The following is a 9,070-nucleotide window of genomic DNA, read 5'->3' on the forward strand; positions in this document are numbered from 1 at the left end:
TATATATATATATATATATATATATATATATATATATACTGTGTTTTGAAGGCCAGTACCTCAATCCTAGAGGATGTTTTCCCCAAGCTGGTATTTTGATGTGGTGTGAAGAGGCCACACTAACGTACTATCAGGTTGGCAGTTTCAAGGAGATATGGTGCATTGTAGGGCCAATGGATCCTGTGGTCATGTGCCCACGGTCACATTTCCTTCACTATAAAGTTGATCTCCTTGGTTAGAGGTGATACTATATGGGATCTCATAAGGATAAACCATTTCCTTCATGTCCTTGGTTATAGATATTGGTGATGGCCAAAGCACTTGGGCAGGAAAGGGAAATCCATATCCGGGATATGCATTAATCCCAGTAAGGAGTTACTGCTCCACCCTCCAAACTGAAAGAGGTACATTGTAATCAACAGGCTTCCCAGTGGCTGGTTGAGCTCTTTGAGGGAGGGTACCATGTTGAGGCTTTAGCATCTGTCTCTGCTGTTGACAGGCTGAACATCCAGCATTGGCAGTAGCTCGATCAGCCTTGGTGAGAGGGAGCCCATGCTGGTGAGCCCTTATATAGTCCCCATATTCACTGCCACAACTACTCCATTCATGGGCACATTGTGCAAGCCCTGGCACCGCGGAGGACAAAGGCTGGCTGTTATCCACTGGAGTCCTTCTGTTCCCCTAGCTGTTCAATGTCTCCTCTGCAGTGAATGCTCTCAAACGGTACTGCCCTCAGACACAATGTCCACTCCTGTAAGTCCATCCATATAGCCCTTCCCTAGACCTCTTATCTCCAGCCTTCCAGTTGTGCCCTTTCTGGCCTGACCAACCAAGCCATTTGCCACTGCTCAAGAGTCCATGTACATACTTCCTTCAAGTCACCTCTCTCACTGCAAAGTAGATGAGCTGTGTACTGCTTGAAACATCCTCCTGGGAGGATCTTCCCTCACCACTGTCTTTCAGGGCCACCCCTTTGGGGACGGCAGTGTGGTAACAGCCCACGTTCAGCTCACATCAACATGTCGCAGTGATTCATCTACGGACCAGGTGTGGGCTTTGTCCTCCTCTGCATCCTAATCACAGACGAGCCCCACAAGGCTACAGGGTGAGCTGGGAGAGAGGCAAGGGTGCAGCAGAGATAGGTAATGTGGGAATCTGGGCCTACTGCTCACGTGGTTTACTCATGCCTCTGTATGTGTTCACACCCAGTCACAAATATACCACTGAGGATGGCCACCGTGCTCACCCACGTGTGCTCATGACTTAGCAGGTCTGAAAATTCCCGGATCTTGATAGGAAAGGGAAACAGGGAAGGAAAGGAATCCAATAAGTAATTAAGTAAATAATCCAAATAATTGGGCAGGTAATGGCTCTGGGCAGCTGGAGCTCAAAGCTGCTGGGAGCTCTGAGAGGAACTTGCCTCAGAGCGTTCCCTCCTGAGAGGCGAGGGGCTGGGATTTTAGGCTATCAAGTCCCATTCTGTCACTGATTGAGGGCCGTTTCCAGGGGCATTCTGACTTGCCATGCACTTAGGCCAAGTGTACCTCCACATCAGAAATGAAGCCTTATCAAGGGACAGGGACACCAACACGATCTGCTATATACCCCATTCATTTTCAAAATTGTGAGTTGATGTCCTGTCAACGTCCAGAGGTGACCACTGATCTTATTTTTTAGTATCATTATGAAACCATGGACTTTTTATCCATTCGACGTGTTTCAATCTCTTCCAGTCATTACTCATCTTAATGCTGATGTTTCATCTTTGGCCAGTGGGAGTCTTCTCAAGTTGGCTACTGGGTGCTTTTGACATGAACCTGACCTAAGTCTCATAACTTCCTTATTCTCAAGTATGACAAACTATCCTGCCCCAGACCTGGAATCTCTCCAAAGAGTTCCATTTAGTGAAAAGTACTATTTAGAGACCTCAATCTGGATACAAAGGGTATGCACTGTTATTGGTTTGTCATTGCTTCTAAGCCTTTTCAGGAGACAGAAAATAAATATGCAAATCTTGAGTTCACGCTGCTACTTCCAATGCAGATTTAAGATTAGCAGTTTTTGCTTAACTTTCCTTTTCTTACACTGAAAATCTTAGTTCCTAACACCATTACTATAATTACTTATTTGCTTTATCACCATAAATAACCCTTTTCAAAATAATAATGCCAGCAGTAACATATCTCCATGGTTCTTGTTGTTCTTAGGGTTCTATAGTCAAAATGCTGAGTTTTATAATCACTTGAAAGAAAATTCTTCTATGTGGCTTTGCCTCCAACTTTATATATAATTAGGTGCATGAGTTTCATTTTGTTTTAAAATTTTAGGGATTGCATCACTTTTCCTCTGTTTAAATTAATCTAAAATTAATTCCTTCCAGTTTAATTTTTTGTTTTAATTATATTATTCCAACATCAAAACCATAAAATAAAGTGTTATTACCATTTTACAGGTGAAGAAACTGAGACTCAGAGAGCACCTGCCCCAGCATCACAGAAAAGTGAGCGGTCTTTCCCCATCAGGGGGCGGGAGAAGGGCTGCAGGGAGTCTGCAGATGGGACAGACTTTTTCTCAAGAAGTAGATTTGGATGTACTCAGGGTTGAGCCTTCCAGTCCCTCAGCTGTTCTTTTTGGAAAAGGCTGGTGGTCTTCTCTGAACACATGAGTTTGCAGCCCTCAAAGTGAGGGTCTGTCAGGTCAGGGGGGACAGTTGGCTCCTCCTCATGCAGCAGAGGCTCTCCCACAACGTTGGTCAGTCTGTAGGTCCCCCCACTGTCCCTCCACCACCCTACTCCCCTCCCACCCCCAGCCCATGGTCAGCTGCAGGAGCCCTCAGAGCTACACCCAGCCATTCCTGGGCCCTCCCTCCCCTGGGCTGGGGTCCCAAGCTTCCTGGCCCCTTTCAGAAGCTATCAAAGCCCCTATTCTCCAAACACAGCTGTGCCAGCCTTCAGCGCCATGTCCATCCCCCCTCTTCAGCCCCACTCTCACGTCCCCATGGCATAGGATCCAGGTGCCTGTGTGATGTGCATGGCCTCAGAGAGCAATCAAGCTGCTTGGGCGCCCACCCCCAGGTCTGAGAAAGTGGAGACAGGTGTTCAAGAAGCTGTAGAGACAGGCTCTCCCAGTGGCCACTGTGATTGGGAGTCCAGTGGGGGGGTGGGTTGGGATGCTAGAACTTGGAGGGTTGATTCTGCTTCCTGAACTTGGGTCATGACCTCAGCTTTGTCTTGGATGGAGGATATTGGGGGTGGGCAGTGGGTTGGAGATTGTTCTCATCTGGAGAAACTGGAAAATTCTCCACGGCCCAGGAGGCTGGGAGACGGCCAGCTGGGTTGCACATGGAAGCGGGAGGAGAGCTGGACCCACCTCCTTCCTTCTCTCTTCTTTCCACCTCTCCCATTTTCTCTCCCCTGAGAGAGACAGCTGTGGGCCCTGGCAAGAACCCGGGCCTGGGAGTTGGGAGACCTGGGTTTTGGTCATGTCAGTTACATGCCATGTGACCCTAGATGGTCACTTCACCACTTGGGTCTCAGTTTCCTCGTCCAGAAGATATGTAAGGTTACCTGAGACATTCTCCTCCTGTTACTGGGGCAGGAAGTTCTACTTAAAATCTGACTTTCATTCTTCCTGCTTCCATTGATCCTGTTTGCTTTCAGCCAGTCCCTGAGGATCTCTTTCTGAATCCTAGAGGGGAAGGCCTTAGATCTCATCTCTTCTCAAAAAGAGGATGGAAATGGAGAGTGGGGGAGATTGTCACATGGCCATGGGTCAAGATGCAAGTAACGAAAGTCCCTGATCAGAAATTGGCAGATCAAGTGCAGGTTAGACTTCAGTATGAATTTTCACAGCTGGAAATACTGGAAAGTCTTGGGGAGGTGCTCATTTCCTCCCCTGGGAAATCCTTGGGAAAGGACTCCTCTCTCAAATAATGAGCACTCTATCCCATTCACAGGGGAGTGGCCCACTGACCTCCTGGCCAAGAGATCTGGTGCAGATTAGGGTGTGTGTGTATGACTACTAAAGGAAAAGAATTAGATTTTGTTGCTGTACACCTGAAACTAACACAATATTGTAAATCAACTTTACTTCAAGTAAAAAAAAAATAAAATAAAAAATAATTAGATTTGACTGAGCCTAAGCCATGGGCCACGTGCCTCCTCTACCCAGCCCAAGTGCAGTACATGTTACCCAGTGCAGCAGATACTCTTCAGCCTGTTGTACAGAAGAAACCGTTCCAGAGAAACAAAGACCTTCCCAAGGTTTTGCCACTGCAAATGGCAGAACAGGAGTTTGACCTCAGTGCGCATGACTCCAGAGTCCTGTTCTCATCAAGATCTTCACAGCAGCAGTTCACTGTTCTCTCACCAGGTCTGGTTTCCCACCAGGGGTCTGCCCCTTGGAACAGACTGTCTGGTACCAGCCCTTGTCCAGACGCAGGTGCTGCTGGAGGATGGATTCCTCCAGGGCACCAAAATGTGTGCCCACATTTCTAGTCACATGGGTAGGTGGCAAGGAAAGTCATTTTCTCTGTCTTTTCTGGTCACAGCCAGGTTTCCCCGAGGCAAGAATTGTCGTTACATGTGAGCCACGGCTAGGACTGAATTTCAGCCACTCAGTTGCATGGCTCTGCCTGGCTGGGCTCAAGCCCCATCCAGCCCATGTAGAGACAAGCCTAAGTGGGGGTTAGGATGGATTCAGGCACCGATGCTGAGACTGTCTCTCAGCTTGGGGATGCAAGGTCTGAGGAAAGCAAAGGGAGGTCCTAGGTCTGCCCAGGCGTTGCCTAGATCTGTCCCCAGAGGCATTCTCAGATCCCTCACCCCCACTAAGGAACGTGGGACAGCATTCCCAAGGCCTAAAATAGTGCCTGATCCATAGCGGACATTCAGTTAGTATTTGTTTAATGAAATGAATAAACTGAGGTCTCTTTCTCCCCAAACTCCCCAGACATCTTGCCCTGTCCCCTTCAGTCTTGCATCCCTGCCTGGGGCATGTCTCTTACTGAGGGACCTTACCACCCACTTCCCCCAGGTCTTCTTATCCCATCTCTCCAATAGATGGGTCTGTGCGGAGGGGCCCGAATTCTACCTTTTAGGTCCTCAAGAATTTGGGGAGGAGGGTTTTTGTTTGTGGGGGAGGGTTTGTTTTTTTTTGTGTGTGTGTGTGAGAGCTTTTCAAGTCCTTCGGAACCAAGTTCACAGCACTGTGAGTGGAAGCCCAGGCAGTGGAAGCCTAGGCAGTGGTGAGTGGGGCAGTTGGGGCATCCACTAGAGGGCAGTCCAGAATTTCCATACAAGACGGACTTGGGTAAATCTAGATGGATGGACATGGACCTGCCTTGAGGCTGCATTTGCATTGCAGGCACCCCACTTTACTTGGGATATTTTGGAGGTGCTGTTAGAGATTGTGTAGATCAAAGCCCCTGACAAGCTATCCTTGATGCCATCACTGGTATCCAGGGGAGAGAATCCAGGCGTCTGGCTGTCCTGCCCACAGTCTGTGCCATGGCCCTTGCCTGGAATCCCAGGAGGGAGGAGGGAGAGGGAAAGAGAGCCTGGGAAAGAAGAAGCAAGCTGAGGCCCTGGAGCTGTGGGGTGGGGGGGTGTCATTGGTATTCTGGGCTCTGAGGAGTCCCCAGCGGCTGGGCAGCGCTCAAGGCCCACCCCCTGGCACCAGGCTGTGCATTCATCAGCGACAGCTCTGGCCAGTGGGCCCTCTGGGCTCCCAGCAACGCCTGCATTTTGCACATTGGTTTGCATGACCAGTAATGACCGTTCACAGTGCCACATTCCCCCCTCCATGTCTAGAGAGTTCCTTGCTTTGCTTAACCCATGAATCTGCTGCCTAACCTCCATCCCTCCAGCTGCAAAGTCAGCTCCTCCTCTGTGCAGGGAGTGGGAGCACCACAGAAGACAAAACCCAATCAGAGCTTCCTCCAGGGGGGTGGCTAAGGTCATTTGCACCTGATCCTGCCTCCAAAAAAGAGACTCCCTCCCCCATTTATACGTGCGTGTGATGTCTCTCCAGGAGCAAAGCCTCCCTCCCATTCTCCCTTCATCCTTTTCCCTACTGTCTGAGTCCCTCCTCCTCTCCTCTTGACCAACGGGAAGTCCTTCCGACTGTCTAACTTCCATCCCTCCGGCTGCAACATCATCCTCTAGCTCGGCGAGCGCTCCCTGCCCGCCCCTTCTGCCCTCCCTCCCTCCCTACTCCAAGTCATCGGCTTCTTATCCCCAGGACGCTGTCCTACTTCTCTCGTCCTTGCTCTCGCGGCTGCCGCCGCCGGGAACCGACGCAGAGAAGGCAGCGGGTCCCGTGATCTTCCCGAGCCCCCCGCGTTCCCAGCCCGAGGGCGGGGGCAGACTCGAGGAAGGGCGGGGCGGGGGCGGGGGTAAAGAAAGGGGGTTTTGTGCGGCGCCCGGCCGCCCGGCGCCCTCTTTCGAGCGTCCTGCGGGCCCAGCCTCTGCTCGCGCCCGCGCAGTCCCCGCCGCAGTCTCGGCTGCAGCTGCGGGACCGAGCCGTGGACGCGGAGGAGACCCCCGGAGGAAGCAGCAAACTTCGCGGTACCGCACCCCCACCCCAGTCCTCCGCCTCCCGCCGGTAGGTGAGTGCGACCGCATCCCAGCCGCCCAGACCTGGGAGGGAGAGAGAAGCGAGCGACCCCCGGCTGCCCTGTGGTCCGCGTCCCCGACCCCTCAGGCCTTGCCTCGCGTGGCTCCGGCACACCCAACCCGCCGACCCCTGACACCTCGGCGAGGTCCGCTGTCGGCCAGCCCGGAGCGCCTACGGCCCCTGCTGCCGTCCTGCCATCTCCAGCTCTGCCTCCCAGCTCTGCCGCTGGCACCCCCATTGCTGTTTGCAGCCTGACCCGCAACCCCCTTGAGTCCGCGGGCTAATGGAAACGCCCCTCTGGGTCCTTGCGTCTTCCCTGCTGCGGGCTCCAGTCCCAGCACCACCGCCCGAGATTTGCGACCTTGTCCTGGTCAGGGCGGCAGCGGTTCGAGTCAGTCCCCGACTCTGTACCCACGGTGCAGACAGCACCGCGGGAAGAGCCGCGGCCGGCCACCCTAGGGGTACCTTCCCGGAGCCCGCAGGACAGCAAACAGGAGCCGCTGTTGTGGGTGGTGCCGGCGCCGACTGGAGCTGGAATCCCAACTCTGCCACTTACTTGCTGTGTGACCTTGGGCAAGTTAGTTCACCTCCCTGAACCTCGGATTCCTCATCGATGTAATGTCTAATCTGTATTTTTCTCAAAGTTGAGGTTATACATGGGAAGCATTTAGTAAGAGGCCTGGCTCAAGTAGATGGTCAGGAACTGTCAGCTGGAATTCCAGTTACCGCTCCTGCTTTCCTTCCTAGCACTGCTGTTGGGCCGGGAACCCCTCTCCCCCCAGGTACTTCCATATCCCCTTCCTATCAGAATAGCTCTGCCCACTTGGTTCTAACAGGACAAAGATTTGCCATTAGTTTTGTTAGCACCATTCATATCTGCATTACTTCTATTCCAGATAATACCAGTGAGATCAAGGGACAATGACCTAACCCATAGACCCACTCCCAGTATTACCAGTGCCTGTGTTGTCATGGCTAACTTTGCTGCTGATAACAGCATCATCCACATTTCAGGTTTTATACTAGGAGGAGTTACAATAGCTCAGCTGACGATGTTGCTAATCATATTGTTAGTTGTGCTTCCAATAAATAGGACTATTTATATGGTTACCGCAATTACTCCTGCAGGCCCTGCTAAGGCCTCACTGATATTGTGTAGGTTCCTGTTGCCCCTCACACAGCCACTAAGGGGGTAGCTGAAAGCTTCCCTCCTGCTGTGACTGAAGCTCTGGCCTCTTGTGCATCCCTGCTCACCCTGCTGAGTGCTGGAGCTCAGTTCCCGTGGGGCAGACCTTGAACCGCCAGCTGGTGGGCATTCAGCATAGAGATGGTGGGCATTGGGTATGTGTGCCTAAGTGCACGCACATGCATGCGTGCGCGCACACACGCACACACGCACACACACACACAGCTTGGTCTTGATTCTCTGTGCACTGGGTTTTTGAAGGCTGTGAGGGGATAGACATCCATGGTCAGACAGGAATGATAATGTAACGAGAGGGAAGTTTCCTGAACAGCTGGGAAAATTCAAGACAAGGGGAGAAATCCAGAGGCTGTAGCAGAGGGATGGTGTGGCATTAGGGAAAGGGACAGGAAGACTGCTGAGCTCTTGAGGATAGAGATGAAGTGGTGGTGTGTCCTGCTCTGGAGGATGAGAAGATGTAGTGGAGGTGGGTGGGTGTGTGCTATGGAGACCAAGCCTTGGATCCTTGAGTCTGAGTCTGGTACCAGAGGAGGGGATGCCTAAGTTTTCTCAGGACTCCTAGCTCTACCAGGAAGGGGCTGAGGCCCAAGCTTGGTGTGATTGGTGTGGGGTTGGGAGGTGTGCAGAACTCTCTGACTGAGAACCACACAATCAGGGCCACTCTCTTGGCTCCTCTGGTCAGTGACTCCAAATCTTGGAGGTGAGGGTGGGATACCCTCTATGATTCAAGGCATCCAGGTCCTCATCAGACTCAGACTTTCTCCCTTCATTCCCCCACTTACGTAACAGAGGTGAAAGACGGGGTCTAGGGTGTTGGTCCCAGAGTGGCTCCAACTATATGGGTTTCTGGGCCGCCCATCAGAGAGCTCTGGGTAGCTCCAGCTCCAGCCCAGGGTGAGGGGAGGGAAGGCGCCAGAAAGGGGTCCAGCTTAGGACCTGGCACAGCTCAAATGCATGGCAAACAGTCTCTCAAGCACCCGGCAGGCACTGGCTGTTCATACCAAATGGTCCCCACTCCAACCCCAGAAAGCAGTCCTCTCAAGGGCCCCCATGCCCAGAGTTGGTCTCACACCCTCTGATTGGGCCCCATCAAGAACCTCCTCCCTCTCAAAGGTCGAAGAGAGGCCCTGGGCATCTGGCTTCTGCCATTCCTCCCCCACCTCTGACCTTGAGGTCAGAGCCACAGAGCCACAGAGCCCTTGATGCCCAGCCACGATGGGGGAAATGGATGTTACCGTGGTGGGGAGGCAT

The sequence above is a fragment of the Aethalodelphis obliquidens genome, unplaced genomic scaffold (genome assembly GCF_003676395.1).
Source record: "Aethalodelphis obliquidens isolate GAN/ISIS:26980383/991018 unplaced genomic scaffold, ASM367639v1 scaffold90, whole genome shotgun sequence".
NCBI classification, from domain to species: domain Eukaryota; kingdom Metazoa; phylum Chordata; class Mammalia; order Artiodactyla; family Delphinidae; genus Aethalodelphis; species Aethalodelphis obliquidens.